The 17,347-nt window shown below is 45.1% G+C and overlaps 1 protein-coding gene across 6 annotated transcripts in view; it reads right to left on the bottom strand.

The window, feature by feature from the left end:
* LOC137363985 (inactive rhomboid protein 2-like) overlaps positions 1–15,242 on the bottom strand; it is a 194,757-nt gene extending 179,515 nt beyond the window's left edge. For 2 of the 6 annotated variants that reach the window (XM_068027476.1, XM_068027477.1), the window contains exons 1-2: positions 15,170–15,214; positions 905–1,019 (exon numbers count right to left, since the gene is read on the bottom strand). The gene's annotated coding sequence lies outside the window, so the exon portion shown is untranslated. Of the gene's footprint in view, positions 1–904; positions 1,020–12,942; positions 13,004–15,169 lie in introns of those variants that run through there. The other 4 variants (XM_068027474.1, XM_068027480.1, XM_068027475.1 and 1 more) reach the window with 3 other exon arrangements.
* Between the last annotated feature and the right edge of the window lie 2,105 nt (positions 15,243–17,347).

Raw genomic sequence — 17,347 nt, 5'->3', positions numbered from 1 at the left:
CGACACAGACTTGGGTGGAGAAATGGCAGATGGAGTTTAATCCGGGCAAATGTGAGATAATGCATTTTGGAAGGTCTAATGCAGGTGGGAAGTATACAGTAAATGGCAGAACCCTTAGGAGTATTGACAGGCAGAGAGATCTGGCTGTACAGGTCCACAGGTCACTGAAAGTGGCAACGCAGGTGGATAAGGTAGTCAAGAAGGCATATGGCATGCTTGCCTTCATCGGTCGGGGCATAGAGTATAAAAATTGGCAAGTCATGTTGCAGCTGTACAGAACCTTAGTTAGGCCACACTTAGAATATTGCATGCAATTCTGGTCGCCACACTATCAGAAGGACGTGGAGGCTTTGGAGAGGGTACAGAGGATGTTTACCAGGATGTTGCCTGGTCTGGAGGGCATTAGCTATGAGGAGAGGTTGGAAAAACTCGGATTTTTTTCACTGGAACGACGGAGGTGGAGGGGCGACATGATAGAGGTTTACAAAGTTATGAGCGGCGTGGATAGTCAGAAGCTTTTTCCCAGGGTGAAAGAGTCAGTTACTAGGGGACATAGGTTTAAGGTGAGAGGGGCAAAGTTTAGAGGGGATGTGCAAGGCAAGTTTTTTACACAGAGGGTGGTGAGTGCCTGGAACTTGCTGCCAGGGGAGGTGGTGGAAGCAGGTACGATAGAGACGTTTAAGAGACATCTTGACAAATACATGAATAGGATGGGAATAGATGGATATGGGCCCCGGAAGTGCAGAAGGTGTTAGTTTGGGCAGGCATCAAGATCGGCGCAGGCTTGGAGGGCCGAATGGCCTGTTCCTGTGCTGTACTGTTCTTTATTCTTGTTCTTTGTACTATGAAGTGCTCTCACATCTACTTCACTGACTCAGTGGCACAATAGCTTCCAAATACTCACCAATTCCACCCTGTAATCAAGACCCTTTACTAATATAAAAGCAAAATACTGCGGATGCTGGAAATCTGAAATAAAAACAAGAAATGCTGGAACCACTCAGCAGGTCTGGCAGCATCTGTGGAAAGAGAAGCAGAGTTAACGTTTCGGGTCAGTGACCCTTTACTCCTGGGTCCATCTTATTTAGCCACCACCTAGTAGTCAACCCATAAAAATGAAGTAAAGTCCAGTGCATTAACACCAAAGTCCTCTCTTACTCCATCCAGTTTCTACATGAATCTGTTTAGGTTCTTGGTCACGATTTCCCTTGTCATTTCCCAGAGATCCAGTCTGTATCAGGCCTTGGGTCAAACAGCCCAGATCACAAACCAAAACCCATTTTCTCTGCTTTATGGGTAGAGGAGTGTTGCTTGTTAATTCTGATTACATCCAAACAGTAATTAACTTGTCTCCCCATCTCCTTTTCCAGATTCTGACCAATCAGTGCCTGCTGCCCTCTGGTGTCAGAGGAGAGAAGCACTCCTGAAAACCCCATTGGTTTGAACAGCAGCAACTGCCGATAGCAAGATTGCAAAGGCACAGACTAAGAATATCATTAAACAGACAATAAACTGTCAGTTTCACAACGCCACGGATAAATAAAGAGGTTAGAAAACAATTAAAATAGCAGAGGCCCATGAGAACTAGACAAGCAGTAAGTAATAAAATAGTGAAAGGAGAATTAAGAATAGCATCAGGAACCCATGAGGGAAACAAACTAAGAACATGGTGAGGACTGAGCATTTAATATTCAGAGATACAAAGTGTTCAGAAAAGATAGGGAAGGAAACAAGAGAGGTGGTACATAGTACAGATTAGGGAAGACATAGAGAGGATGTCCTTGAGGGGGCAAAGACAGAATCAGTTTGGTTAGAGTTGAGAAGCAAGAAAGGTTTGATCCACAGACTAGTCAAGCAATATAGTCATATTCACTGAATCATACCTTAAAGACAATGTCCCAGACACCGCCATCACCATCCCTGGGTAAGTCCTGTCCCACCAGCAGGACAGACCCAGCAGACGTGGTGGCAGTGGTATACAGTAGGGAGGGAGTGGCCCCGAGAGTCCTCAACATTGACTCCGGACCCCATGAAGTCTCATGGCATCAGGTCAAACATGGGGGAAGGATACCTCCTGATGATTACCATCTACTGTCCCCCCTCAGCTGATGTCCTCCATGTTGAACAGCACTTGGATGAAGCACTGAGGGTGGCAAGGGTGCAGAATGTACTCTGGGAGGGAGACTTCAATATCCATAAGAGTGGCTTGGTAGCACCACTACTGACCGAGCTGGCTGAGTCCTAAAGGACATAGCTGCTAGACTGGGTCTGCGGCAGGTAGTGAGGGAGCCAACAAGAGGGAAAAACCTACTTGACCTCATCCTCACCAATCTACCTATGACAGTATTGGTAGGAGTGACCATCATACAGTCCTTGTGGAGATGAAGTCCCGTCTTCACGTTGTCAGGAAAACCCTATATGCTAAATGGGAAATATTAATTTCATTGGTTGAAAACTTACATCAGACTTCTAATGAGAAAAAAAACTCTACAGTAACTTTTTAAAAACTAGCAGCCAAGATGGCCACTGCCATTTACATCTGAAATACCAGGAGGTCAAACTGGAGACAAAAAGTCTAACAAGAAGCCCAGCCAGGTGAATGGCGTGTTCCAAATGACTGAATTACCTAAAATGGCTTCATTCACATAGCAGTCAAGGCCATCCTCACACATTGACTTTGAAAGAACCAACCTCCTCCAAGTGTGAATAGGCATCCTGGGGCATGCAGAACTAGAAAATTCCAGAAAACCCTCATTAGAAACAGAGGGGATTGAGAGATAGTGAGGGAATCAACAAGAGGGGAAAACATACTTGACCTCGTCCTCACCAATCTGCCTGCCGCAGATGCATCTGTCTGTGACAGTATTGGTAAGAGTGGCCATCGCACAGTCCTTGTGGAGATGAAGTCCCACCTTCACATTGAGGATACCCTCCATCGTGTTGTGTGGCACTATCACCGTGCTAAATGGGATAGATTTCGAACAGATCTAGCAATGCAAAATTGGGCATCCATGAGGTGCTGTGGGCCATCAGCAGCAGCAGAATTGTACTCAACCACAATCTGTAACCTCATGGCCCGGCACATCCCCCACTCTACCATTACTATCAAGCCAGGAGACCAACCCTGGTTCAATGAAAGGTGCAGGAGGGCATGCCAGGAGCAGTGCCAGGCATACCTCAAAATGAGGTATCAACCTGGTGAAGCTACAACACAGGACTACTTGCATGTCAAACAGAAGAAGCAGCATGTGATCGAAAGTGCTAAGGTTTGGACCGAGAGCTGCTGAGCCTGGTAAGTCTGGTGAGAAGGAGTTTTAAGGGTTAACTTCTATCTAAAGTCTTGTTTCTTTTCTTCAATTTAGCAGTTAACTAAAATTACTCCTTGAGTAAAGAGAAGTTAAGTTTTATTGCAGCCTTAAAACAGGATATACAAGCTGTCTGGGAGCAGCTGCAGCTAGTTTCTTAAGAACTGGCTTAAACTGGTTTTCAGAAGCCTGAATCAGTTGTTTTCCAGAAAGTATAAAGCAGGGCTTTCTCAGTGCTACTTCGTCTGCATTGAGTGCACAGAGTGTAAAGTGGAAGTTTGGTGAGTGAGGGAATCAGTGAGGGAGGGGCTCCTTTCTTTTTCTCTCTCTATCTTTTTTCAGCCACCAGTAGCTGGCTATTTCTTCGGTGCAGGGGAAGAAGCTGATTGGTGAGTAACTGGTATTCCAACTGTAATAAATAGTTTTTAACATTGCAGTATGGCATGGCAGCTCGGCCAAGTGGAATGTACATCCTGAGGTATGTGGGAAGTCATGGACGCACCATGTGTTCTAGATGAACACATCTGCAGGAAGTGTCACCGGCTGCAGAAGCTTGAGCTCCGGGTTTCAGAATTCGAACTGCAGCTGGAGTCACTGTTGTGCGTCCGCGAGGCAGAGGACTACGTGGATAGTGCATTTAGGGGGGTGGTCATACTGCAGGTTAGGAGCATGCAGGCAGAGGGAATGGGTGACCACCAGGCAGTCTAAGAGAACTAGGCAGGCAGTGCAGGAGTCCCCTGAGTATCTTGCTTGCTAATTGGTTTTTCATTTTGGATACTGGTGAGGATGATGGTTCCTCAGCCACAGGTGGCTCAGCTGCACAGGAGGGCAGGAAGAAGAGTGGAAGAGCAGTAGTGATAGGGAATTCGTTAGTCGGGATCAGACAGGCATTTCTGCGGCAGTAAACGTGACTCCAGGATGGTGTGTTGCCTCCCTGGTGCCAGGGTCAAGGATGTCACAGAGTGGCTGCAGGACATGCTTCTGGGGGAAGGTGAACAGCCAGAGGTCATGGTCTACATTGGTACCAATGACATAGGTAGGAAGTGGGATGAGGTCCTGAAAGCAGATTTTAGGGAGTTAGGAAGGAAATTAAAAAGCAGGACCTCAAGAGCAGTATTTTTTATTTTTTTATTTTTTTTTATTTATAGATACAGCACAACAGGCCCTTCGGCCCACCGAGTCTGTGCCGACCAAGAACCACCCATTTATACTAACCCTACAGTAATCCCATATTCCCTACACTAGGGGCAATTTATATGGCCAATTTACCTATCACCTGCAAGTCTTTTTTTTGGCGGTGGGAGGAAACCGGAGCACCCGGCGAAAACTCACGCGGTCACAGGGAGAAGTTGCAAACTCCACACAGGCAGTACCCAGAATTGAACCCGGGTCCCTGGAGCTGTGAGGCTGCGGTGCTAACCACTGCACCACTGCTCCCAATCCAACGTGCCAGTGAGCACAGGAATGGGAGGATTGATCGATTGAACACGTTGCTAGAGAATTGGTGTTGGAGGGAGGGCATCAGATTTCTGAGGCATTGGGACCAGTTCTGGGGCAGGTGGGACCTGTACAATATGGACGGGCTATACCTTAACAGGACAGGAACTAACATCCTCGCAGGGAGAGTAACAGGAGGTAGAAAAGTAGCAAGTGACATTAGAAGGCAGGCGAAACAAAGGCGAGCATCAACTAGGATTAGAATGCAGAATAATGTCAAGACGACAAGGTTAAGGGCACTCTACCTGAATGCAGCCAGCATTCACAACAAGGTAGATGATTTAAAGGCACAAATAGAGGTAAATGGGTATGATCTAATTGCCATAACGGAAACGTGGCTACAGGGTGACCAAGTCTGGGAACTGAATATTCAAGGATATTCGACCTTTAGGAAGGACGGGCAAAAAGGAAAAGGAGGTGGTGTTGCACTGATAATAAAGGATGGGATCAGTACATTAGTCAGGGAGGACCTCAGATCAGAAGAACAAAATGTGGACTCTGTTTGGGTGGAGCTAAGAAACAGCAAGGAGCAGCAAACATTGGTGGGAGTTGTTTATAGACCAAACAGTAGTGGTAATGTGGGGCATGGCATTAATCAGGAGATTAGAGAAGCATGCAGCATGGGAAATATAGTAATCAGGGTGACTTCAATCTGCATAAAGACTGGGTAAACATAATGAGCACTAATGCTTTGGAGGATGTGTTTCTGGAGTGTGTTAGGAATGGTTTTCTAGAGCAGTCTGTTGAGGAACTGACTAGAGAACAGGTTATTTTAGATCTAGTATTATGTAATGAGAAAGGACTAATTAATAATCTTGTTGTAAAGGAACCTTTAGGGACAACTGATCATAATATGATAGAATTTTACATTATGTTTGAAAGTGAGGTAGTTCAATCTGAAGTCAGGGTGTTAAATCTGAACAAAGGAAATTATGAAGGTATGAGGGGCAAATTGGCCGAGGTGGATTGGGAAAATACATTAAAAGTTATGACAGTACATAGGCAATGGATAGTCTTTAAAGAAATATTACATAGTTTACAGAAACTATACATTCCTTCAAGGCACAAAAACTCCAAAAGAAAAGGCAGACAACCGTGGCTAACAAAGGAAGTTAAAGATTGGATAAAAGAAAAGGCCTATAAAATTGCCAGAAATAGTAGTAAACTGGAGGATTAGGAGGATTTTAGAATACAGCAAAGGAGGATCAAGAAACTGATAAAGAAAGGGAGAATAGAATATGAATGTAAACTACCAAGAAACATAAAAATGAACTGTAAAAACTTCTATAGATTCATAAAAAGGAAACATTTGGCTCAGACAAACGTGGGTCCATTACAGGCAGAGTCAGGAGAATTTATAATGGGGAATAGAGAAATGGCAGAGAAGCTAAATGATTACTTTGTGTCTGTCTTCACTGAGGAAGATTCAAGAAATCTCCCAGAATTAGAGATCCAAGGGAGAATGAGGAATTGAAGGAAATTATTAGTAAGAAGGTTGTATTGGAGAAATTAATGGGGCTGAAGGTTGATAAGTCCCCAGGACCTGATATTCTACATCCCAGAATGTTGAAAGAGGTAGCTATGGAGATAGTGGTTGCATTGGTGATCATCTTCCAAATTTCTATAGATTCTGAAACAGATCCTGCAGATTGGAAGTTAGCAAATGTGACCCCACTATTTAAGAAGGGAGGGAGAGTGAAAACAGGGAATAACAAACAGGAGTAGGGAAAATGCTAGAATCTGTTCTAAAGGATGTGATAAATGGACACCAGAATAATAATCTGATTGGGCAGAGTCAACATGGAATTATGAATGAGAAATCATGTTTGATGAACCTGTTGGAGTTTGTTTTGAGGATGTTACTATCAGAATTGATAAAGGGGAGTTGGTGGACATTGTATACTTGGATTTTCAGAAGGCTTTTGATAAAGTCCCCCATAAGAGGTTGGTTAGCAAAATTAAAGCACATGGGATAGGAGGTAATATACTGGCATGGATTAAGGATTGGTTAACGGGCAGAAAGCAGAGTAGGAATAAACGGGTCATTCCCGAGTTGACAGGCTGTGACTAGTGGGGTACCGCAGGGATCAGTGCTTGTGCCTCAGCTGTTCACAATATATATCAATGATTTGGATGTGGGGACCAAATGTAATATTTCCAAGTTCGAGGATGACAGAAAAATGGTGGGAATGTGTGTTGTGAGGAAGATTCAAAGTGGCTTCAAGGAGATTTGGACAGACTTGGTGAGTGGACAAGAACATGGCAGATGGAATATAATGTGGAAAAATGTGAGGTTATCCACTTTGGTAGGAGGAATAGATGTGCAGAGTATTTCTTAAATGGTAAGAGATTATAAAGTGTAGATGTACAAAGGGACCTGGGTGTCCTCGTCAATATGTTACTGAAAGCTAACATGCAGGTGCAGCAAGCAATTAAGAAGGCTAATAGTATGTTAGCCTTTATTGCAAGAGGATTTGAGTACAGGAGTAGTGAAGTCTTGCTTTAATTGTATAGAACCTTGGTTAGACCACACCTGGAGTAGTGTGTGCAGTTTTGGTCCCCTTATCTTAGGAAGGATATTATAACCATCGAGGGAGTGCAACAAAGGTTCACCAGATTTGTTCCTGGGATGGCGGGACTGTCCTATGAAGAGAGATTGGGGAAACTGGGCCTGTATTCTCTAAAGTTTGAAGAATGAGAGGTGATCTCATTGAAACCTACAAAATACTTAAAGGGATAGACAGGGTAGATGCAGGTAAGATGTTTCCCTTGGTTGGGGAGTCTACAACCAGGGGACACAATTTCAAAATAAGGGGGAAGCCATTTAGGACAGAGATGAGGAGAGATTTCTTTACTCAGAGGGTTGTGTACCTTTGGAATTCTCTACCCCAGAGGGCTGTGGAAGCTCAGTCATTGAGTATGTTTGAAGCGAAGATTGACAGATTTCTAAATACCAATGAAATAAAGGGATATCAGGATAGTGTGGGAAAAAGGCATTGAAGTGGATGATCAGCCATGATCGTATTGAATGGCAGAGCAGGCTTGATGGGCTGAATGGCCTACACCTGCTCCTATATTCCTATCCCACAACCAACGGATTAGATCTGACCTCTGCAGTCCTACAACGTCCAGTTGTGAACGATGGTGGACAGTTAAACGGGAGGAGGCGGCTCCACAAATATCCCCATCCTCAATGATGGGGGAGCCCAGCCCATCAGTGCAAAAGACAAGGCTGAAGCGTTTGCAACCATCTTCAGCCAGAAGTACCAAGTGGATGATCCATCTCGGCCTCCTCCTGAGGTCCCCAGCATCACAGATGCCAGTCTTCAGCCAATTCAATTCACTCCACGTGAATGTTCCCGATGGCGGGGGAGTCCAGGACAAGGGGTCACAGTCTAAGGAAAGGGGTAAGCCATTTAGGACTGAGATGAGGAGGGATTTCTTCACCCAGAGAGTGGTTAACCTGTGGAATTCTCTACCACAGAAAGCAGTTGAGGCCAAATCATTAAATATATTCAAGAAAAATTTAGATATAGTTCTTGGGGCTAATGGGATCAAGGGATACGGGGAGAAAGTGGGAACAGGTTACTGAGTTTGGATGATCAGCCATGATCGTATTGAATGGCGGAGCAGGCTCGAAGGGCTGAATGGCCTATTCCTGCTCTTATTTTTCTATGTTTCTATATTTCTACATCAAGAAACGACTGAAGGCACTGGATACTGCAAAGGCTATGTGCCCTGATAACATTTCAGCAATAGGACTGAAGACTTGTGCTCTGGAACTAGCCATGCCCCAAGCCAAGCTGTTCCAGTACAGCTATAACACTGGCATCTGCCCAGCAATGTGGAAAATTGCCCAGGTCTGTCCTGTACACAAAAAGCAGGACAATTCCAACCCGGCCAATTACCGCCCCAACAGTCTGCTCTCGATCATCAGTAAAGTGATGGAAGGTGTCATCAACAGTGCCATCAAGCGGCACTTGCTTAGCAATAATCTGCTCACTGACACTTAGTTTGGATTCCGCCAGGGCCACTCAGCTCTTGACCTCATCACAGCCTTGGTCCAAACATGGACAAAAGAGATGAACTCGAGAGGTGAGGTGAGAGTGACTGCCCTTGATATCAAGGCAGCATTTGACCGAGTACGGCATCAAGGAGCCCTAGCGAAATTGGAGTCAATGGGAATCAGGGGAAAACTCCACTGGTTGGTGTCAATACCTAGCACAAAGGAAGATGGTTGTGGTTGTTGGAGGCCAATCATCTCAACCCCAGGACACTGTTGCAGGAGTTCCTCAGGGTAGTGTCCGAGGCACAACCATCTTCAGCTGCTTCATCAATGACCTTCCTTCAATCATAAGGTCAGAAGTGGGGATGTTCGCTAATGATTGCACAATGTTCACCACCATTCACAACTGCTCAGATACTGAAGCAGTCCGTGTCCAGATTCAGCAAGACCTCGACAACATTCAGGCTTGGGCTGAAAAGTGGCAAGTTACACTCACGCCTCACAAGTGCCAGGCAATGGCCGTCTCAAGCAAGAGAGAATCTAACCATCTCCCCTTGACATTCAATGGCATTGCCACCGCTGAATCCCTCACTATCTACATTCTGGGATTACTAATGACCAGAAACTGAACTGGAGTAGACATATAAATACTGTGGCTAGAAGAGCAGAGGATGAGAATTCTGTGGCATGTAATTCACCTCCTGACTCCCCAATGCCTGTCCAGTGTCTACAAACCACACGTCAGGAGTGTGATGGAATAATCTCCACTTGCCTGGATGAGTGCAGCTCCAACAAAGTTCAAGAAGCTCAACACTATCTAAGTCAAAGCAGCCCGCTTGATTGGCACCCCAACCGTCACCTTCAACATTCATTCCCTTCATCACCGATGCACAGTGGCAGCTGTGTGTACCATCTACAAGATGCACTGCAGTAACTCACCAAGGCTCCTTCAACAGCACCTTCCAAACCCGCAACCTCTACCACCTAGAAGGACAAGGACAGAAGATGCATGGGAACACTACAATCTGGAAGTTCCCCTCCAAGCCATCCTGACTTGGAACTGTATCGCCGTTCCTTCACTGGCGCCAGGTCAAAATCTTGGCACTCCCTTCCTAACAGCACTGTGAGTGTACCTACACCACATGGACTGCAGTGGTTCAAGAAGGCAGCTCACCACCACCTTCTCAAGGGCAATTAGGGATGGGTAATAAATGCTGGCCTACATCCCGTGAACAAAAGAGAGAGACAGAGAGAGAGAGGCAGAGAGAGACAGAGACAGACAGAGAGAGAGAATCACTGATCTGCAAGAATTAGGGAGTGGTGATATTGAGGGACTTTATTTACCTAAATCTCGATGGGATAATGTTGCATGTCATGCCCAGTTAAGGCAAGTCTATTCTTAACTTTAAACATGGACTGTATTCAGCATAGAATCTTCTGGAACCGAATTTTCTTTTTAAATGAACTGCAATGGATATTAAAATACTGCAGTCAGATGGCTGCTGAGAGTCAGGTGACTTTTGCAATTTCAGCCCAGACTCAGAAGTATCTCAAGCCTCCGGAAAGTTCCTAATTGAATGACCATGGATGGAGCGCCTCCCTTGAATGGACATTCCAAGACGATGGTTGCTTTTCAGACTGAAGGATAGTAGACAGTTGCTCAGTGCTAGGACCACTGCTATTTTTGATATATAGATATTGGAATACAGAGTAACATTTCAATTTGCCAATGATACCAAACAATGATGTGGCAAACAGTGAGGATGATAAAAATTATCTGCAACACGACATAGGCTAGCAGAATGGGCAGACAAGTTGCAGGTGGAATGTAATATAGAGAAGTGTCAGGTGATGCAGTTTGGCAAAAGGGATAGGGAGAGACAATATAGACTTAAAAGCACAGTTTTGAAGATTTTGCAAGGATAGACCTGGAGGCCCATCTGCAGAGATCCTTGAAGGTGACAGGACATAGTGAGAGTGTGGTTAGGAAAGCATATGGCTTCATAAATAGAGGCCTGGAGTACAAAAGCAGCAAAGTTATGCTGAACCTTTAGAAAGTGCTGGTATGTCAGCCAAGAGCAACATCTCAATGCATTCCATCTTCGCTGCCTCCGGAGAATCCTTGCCATCAGGTGCCAGGACCGTATCTCCAATGCAGAAGTCCTCGATGCAGCCAACATCCCCAACATATACACCCTACTGAGCCAGCGGCGCTTGAGATGGCTTGGCCATGTGATCTGCATGGAAGATGGCAGGATCCTCAAGGACACATTGTACAGCGAGCTCGCCACTGGTATCAGACCCACCAGCCGTCCAAGTCTCCGCTTTAAAGACGTCAGCAAACGTGACATGAAGTCCTGCGACATTGACCACAAGTCCTGGGAGCCAGTTGCCAGTGATCGCCAGAGCAGGCAGGCAGCCATAAAGGCGGGGCTAAAGAGAGGCGAGTCAAAGACTCAGCAGTTGGCAGGAAAAGAGACAGAAGTGTAAGGAGAGAGCCAACTGTGTAACAGCCCTGACCACCAACTGTACCTGCAGCACCTGTGGAAGAGTCTGTCACTCTAGAATTGGCCTTTATAGCCACTCCAGGCGCTACTCCACAAACCACTGACCACCTCTAGGCGCTTACCCATTGTCTCAACTCAAGGAGGCCAAAAAGGGGGAAAAAAAGGAAAGGTTAAGGCCACAAATAGAGTATTGTGTCCAGTTCTGGTCACCACACTTTAGGAAGGATGTGAGGGTCCTTGAGAGGGTGCAGAGGAGATTTACCAGAATGGTTCCAGGGATGAGGGATTTTAGTTACAAGGTTAGGCTGGAGAAGCTGAGGTTGTTTTCCTTGGAGTAAAGGAGTTTGAGGGGAGATTTGATAGAGGTGTACAAGATTGACATGCTTAGATAGGTAGACAAGAAAAGCTGTTCCCATTAGCTGATGGTACAAGGACTAGGGGACACAGATTGAAGGTTTTGGTCAGCAGTCACAGGGCAGATGTGAGGAAGAATTTTTTTTTTTTACACAGCGAGTGGTAGTGACCTAGAACTTACTGTCTATGAGGGTGGTGGAAGCGGAGATGATCGATTTCAAAAGGAAATTGGATGAGCGCATGAAGGGATTAAACTTGCAGGGCTACGGGGATAAAGTAGGGGAGTGGGACTGACTGGATTGCTCTACAGAGAGCTGGCATGGACTCGATGAACAGAATGGCCTCCTTCTGTTCAATAATGATTTTATCAACAAGGACAGTAATGTATTACAAATATATCAGTAAAATAGGATAACACCATCTATACACAGGATACAAAGTATTGCAAAGCATTTACAGAACAGAAGGCAGCCATTCAGCCCGTCAACTCCATGCTGGGGTTTCTGCTCCACACGAACCTCCTCCTACCCTACTTCATCTCACCCGATCACCATATCCTTCTATTCTTTTCTCCCTCATGTGTTCATCCAGCTTCCCCTTAAATGCATCCATGCTATTCTCCACAACCACTCCCTGTGGTAGCGAGTTCCACATTCTCTCCACTCACTGGGTAAAGAAGTTTCTCCTGAATTCCCTCTTGGATTTATTAGTGAATATCTTACATTTAATGTTCCCACTTCTGGTCTCACCCACAAGTGGAAACATCTTCTCTATGTCAGGCCCTTTCAGAATCTAAGGTACCTCTATCAGATCACCACTTCAGTCTTTTCTAGGGAAAAGAGCCACAGCCTGTTTGATGTATGCTGATAATATAATTTCTCAGTTCCTGTATCCTCCTAGTAAATCCTTTCAGCACCCTTTCCAGTACCGCTATGTATAATAGAGACCAAAACAGTTCATAGTATTCCAAATGTAGTCTAATTAAAGTTCTATACAAGTTTAACATAATGTAGAATGTGTACATTATCCCTTTACTCCTGATAACATTGCCTGTACACAATATAGAATATGTACATTACCCCTTTATTCATGATTTACGGTTGCAGGACATGTACAGTCCAGACTGTCAGGCATGTCTGAACCAATCTATAGTACAAATAACACTGCCATTCGGAGTTACCTGGTCTCACTGTGATCAAGTTAGAAACAGTCTCTGGTGAGTGAAGGACCCTGACTCTCAGCCCTGCTTTTCCCATTTCACACAAACGCTTACCTGGAGCAGAACTGACTGGTTGTTGTAGCAGTGTGTGTGTTTATTTGAGCCTCCCTGCTACATGGATCTTATTCACTGGTGTTGGGATTCCATTCCCAGCCAGGCAAGTCTCAACATGTGTGGGAAAAGTGGTGACATCATTCAAAATAACAGCAGAAGAGGTGGAGGCAACACTCCGAGTCTTAGCAGGAAAGAGTTAAATGATGAGGACAGGCTGTATAAACTTGGTTTGTATTCCTTCAAGTCTGAATGGTGATTCGAATGATAAAATAACTTGACAGGGTAGAGAAATGATTTCCTCTCATGGGGGATCCAGAACAAGGGGGCAGAACCTTCAAATTCAAGCCAGGCTGTTTAGGGGTGATGTCAGGAAGCACTTCTTCACACAAAGGGAAGTGGAAATCTGGAACTCTCTCCCCCAAAAAGCTGTGGATGCTGGAGGTCAACTAGAGCTTTCAAGACTGAGATCAATAGATCTTTATATGTAAGTGTATCAAAGCTGGGTAAATGGAGTTATTTTTAATTTATAAATACATTCTTAGGATGTGAGCATCGCTGACAAGACCAGCATTTTTTGCCCGTCCCTAATTGCCCTTGAGAAGGTGGTAGTGAGCTGTCTTCTTGAACCACTGCAGTCCTTGGGGTGTAGGTACACCCACAGTGCTGCTGGGAAGGGAGTAAAGGCCGGCTCGGGTCTGCAAATGAAACCCGACAGAACCACGCCCGACCCGGCCTGAGTCCTTCCATTTCTTCCCTCGCCCAACCCGACCTGACCATCAGTTAACCTACCTTTCGTTTTTCACTTTGTTGCTGATCTGCACAAGCTGAAAATAACTGGAACAAAACCACCTTTCTAGTCCAAAAATTACATTAACAGCGAAGCCACTTACCTGAGATTGTGACAGAGCATGCCCAACCCAAGCCCAAATGCCGGACCCAGAAGTGCGACCCGACACGTCGTTGGGTCCCATCCGGCTCGGGTCAGGTAGCCGGCCTTTAGAAGGGAGTTCCAGGATTTTGACCCAGTGACAGTGAAGGAACAGCAATATAGTTCAAAGTCAGGATGGTCATAGAGTCATACAGCATAGAAGCAGGCCCTTCGGCCCACCGCGTCCATGCCGACCATAATGCCTATCTATACTAATCCCACCTGCCTGCATTAATTCCATGTCCCTCTACGCCTTGCCTCTTAAATGTCGCTACTGTTCCTGCCTCCACCGCCTCCTCTGGCAGCTCATTCCAGATACCCACTATTCTTTATGTGAATGGTGTGTGGTTTGGAGGGGAACTTGCAGGTGGTGGTGTTCCCATGCATTTGCTGCCCTTGTCCTTCTAGGTGGTAGAGGTCACGAGTTGGAAGGTGCTGTCGAAGGAGCCTTGGTGCAATACTGCAGTGCATCTTGTAGATGGTACACACTGCTGCCATTGTGCATCGGTGGTGGAGGGAGTGAATGTTTAGGACAGTGGATGAGGTACCAATCAAGCAATTTGTCCTGGATTATGAGGTCCAAATCTGCCATGATCTAATGGATTAGTGGACAGCCTCGAGGGGTTGAATTGCCTCCTCCTGTTCCTGTAGCAGTGGGCTCCAGCTCTTGGTTGTTAAATCTCGGGGGAATTCAACTTCAAGGTTGGAATGTGTGAAGTGAATCCAGAAGTAGTGACACCAAGTTTGTGTTTTCAAAGCCTGAGAATTGAAGAATGGAAGATAGAGGGAAGCAGGGAGGAGGTCCTGACAGCAAAGCAGTGGAAAGAAGAAAAGGACCGTCTGTTAAAACCTCTTCTACAACCAGGAAAAGTTCCTAAGAGTCGAGGAAAAGTTGAAGTTCCATCACTTGAATTCATCCTGCAGATCTCCTTATCATAAATCCACTATAAACTCACCATAAATCCACCGTAAACTCACCGACCCCCTCACCATAAGCCACCGATATCTCCCTTCACCTTAACCTCACCCTCCCTCCCTCACCGTAAACTCCCCACAGCCGCCCATTGACCTGGTGTTCTCTTGCTGGAGTCTGTTAGTCTCTCACCTGTCCACCTTCGATCACAGTAACTGCTGTTACCTGTTTTATATATGCAGATTATACCCAGTGCCTTGGGTCATTCACTCTTCACTGTATTAAACAGACGCATTACAGTAGTGTTAATTACTTGATACATACTCGACAAACCGAAGCAGGCAGCACAATTATTAGCCAAGGAGAGCTCACAGAAACATATTTACCTGAAGCATGCCTTATATTCTGAAACAGAGCAAGGCTGTTTATCACTCTCTCCTCCCAGGAGGCGATTGGAAAGATAAGGGGAATTTTAACAGGAAGTTTGCTACACCCAAATATCCTTCCGGCAGTCTGTCAGCAAACCACCAGCGAAAGACAACTCTATGTAATTAACTCCCAATACACTTGCCGGTCCTTTACACCACTCAGTGATATCCACTCTCTCACTCCACTCCAGGTAGCAGTAGACACCTCACATCACCTAAACGTAACTACTTCAAAACACCTAGAGATGCCATTCTGAATGCAGTCCTTAATCACTCTCTCTGCACATTTCATTTATTGTCTAAAACCTACTCTGAAATAAGTACTCTGAATTAAGGAAGGCCAGCATGAATTTAAGGTCAAATTGTGTTGATCAAACTTGATTGAGTTTTTTGATAAGGTAACAGAAAGGGTTGATGGGGGCAAAGCAGTTGATATGGTGTACATTAACTTCCAAATGGCAAAGAACAAAGAACAGTACAGCACAGGAACAGGCCATTCAGCCCTCCAAGCCTGCGCCGATCTTGATGCCTGTCTAAAGTAAAACCTTCTGCACTTCCGGGGTCCGTATCCCTCTATTCTCATCCTATTCATGTATTTGTCAAGATGCCTCTTAAATGTCTCTATGGTACCTGCTTCCACCACCTCCCCCGACAGCAAGTTCCAGGCACTCACCACCCTCTGTGTAAAGAACTTGCCTCGCACATCCCCTCTAAACTTTGCCCCTCTCACCTTAAACCTATGTCCCCTAGGCATTTGATAAAGTGTCACATAACAGGCTTGTCAGCAAAGTAGAGCCCATGGAATGAAAGGGACAGTAGCAGCATGGATATGAAGTTAGCTAAGTGACAGGAAACAGTAGTTGTGAATGGTTTTTTTTGGACTAGAGGAAGGTATATATTGGGTTCCCCAGGGGTCGATCTTAGGACCACAGCTTTTCTTGATCTTTATTAGTGCCCTAGACTTGGGGGCACAATTTCAAAATTTGCAGATGACACATAACTTGGAAGTTTTGTGAACTGTGAGGAGGATATAGATAGGCTTCAAGAGGACACAGCCAGGCTGGTGGAATGGGTGGGCACATGGTAGATTAAATTTAACGCAGAGGACTGTGAAGTGATACATTTTGGTAGGAAGAATGAGGAGAGGCAATATAAAATAAAGGATACAGTTCTAAAGGGGGCACACGAGCAGACAGACCCGGAGTGTGGGACCTTAATTTGTGCAAATTGGTTGCTGCATTTAACTACATGACAGTGACTGCTCTTCAAAAGTAATTTATTGGCAGTGAAGCATTTGTTTATGAAAGGTGCTACCTAAATGCAGTCTCCCCCTCTCAAATCCCATGTTACATTTTATCTCCAGATGTCTCCCTCAGCAAATGCAATAGTTCACCAAACTCCCTAATTCAAAGGCAATTCCACGGAAATACCAATCACCAAAGGAAAAAGGGCACGACTTTCATAACATGGGAATGCAGGGCCAGAAAAGATCCTTCAGCCCATCTGCCCCATACCAGCTCGTTCCTGGACATTCTCCACTCAGCACGTCTTGAGCAACCATTCTGCTGTTGTTAACAAAGGAAGTTACACCATTTGAACTTTGAACATGTTCAGCATTGCCCAACCCATAAAAACTGAAATAACAACAGATTCACAACTGCTCATTAACCCTTTGTTCAGTGTAATTGGGAGACTTCCTAACTCTTTATTTACAATGTTTGCTCTACACAGCCTGCCATCAGTCAGCACATCTTTCCAACTACAAACTATTAAAAAAAAACTACAATCAATGATCAAATAAACTGTAATTAAACTCATCAAATCTAACAAATAGCTTATGGATTCTTGTTGGACTCAGGAAGAAAGATTAGAACAGGAGGAGGCCATTCAGCCCCTGAGGTCTCTTCTACTATTCAATAGAATTGTGGCTGATCTGAATCTTAACTCCATTTACCTGCCTTTGTTCTGTAATCTTTAACACCTTTACCCAACAAAAATCTGCCCATCTCAGTTTTGACCTCTCCTATTGTCTCCCAACATCCATAGCTTTTTGGGGGCGAGAGAGAGGGTTCCAGATTTCCACTACTCTTTGTGTGAAGAAGTGCTTCCTGACATCACCCCTGAACAGCCAGGCTC

The sequence above is a fragment of the Heterodontus francisci genome, unplaced genomic scaffold (assembly GCF_036365525.1).
Source record: "Heterodontus francisci isolate sHetFra1 unplaced genomic scaffold, sHetFra1.hap1 HAP1_SCAFFOLD_598, whole genome shotgun sequence".
Classification (NCBI taxonomy): Eukaryota; Metazoa; Chordata; class Chondrichthyes; order Heterodontiformes; family Heterodontidae; genus Heterodontus; species Heterodontus francisci.
Note: the sequence above shows the minus strand (reverse complement) of the source record. Positions and strands in the feature narration are given on the sequence as shown.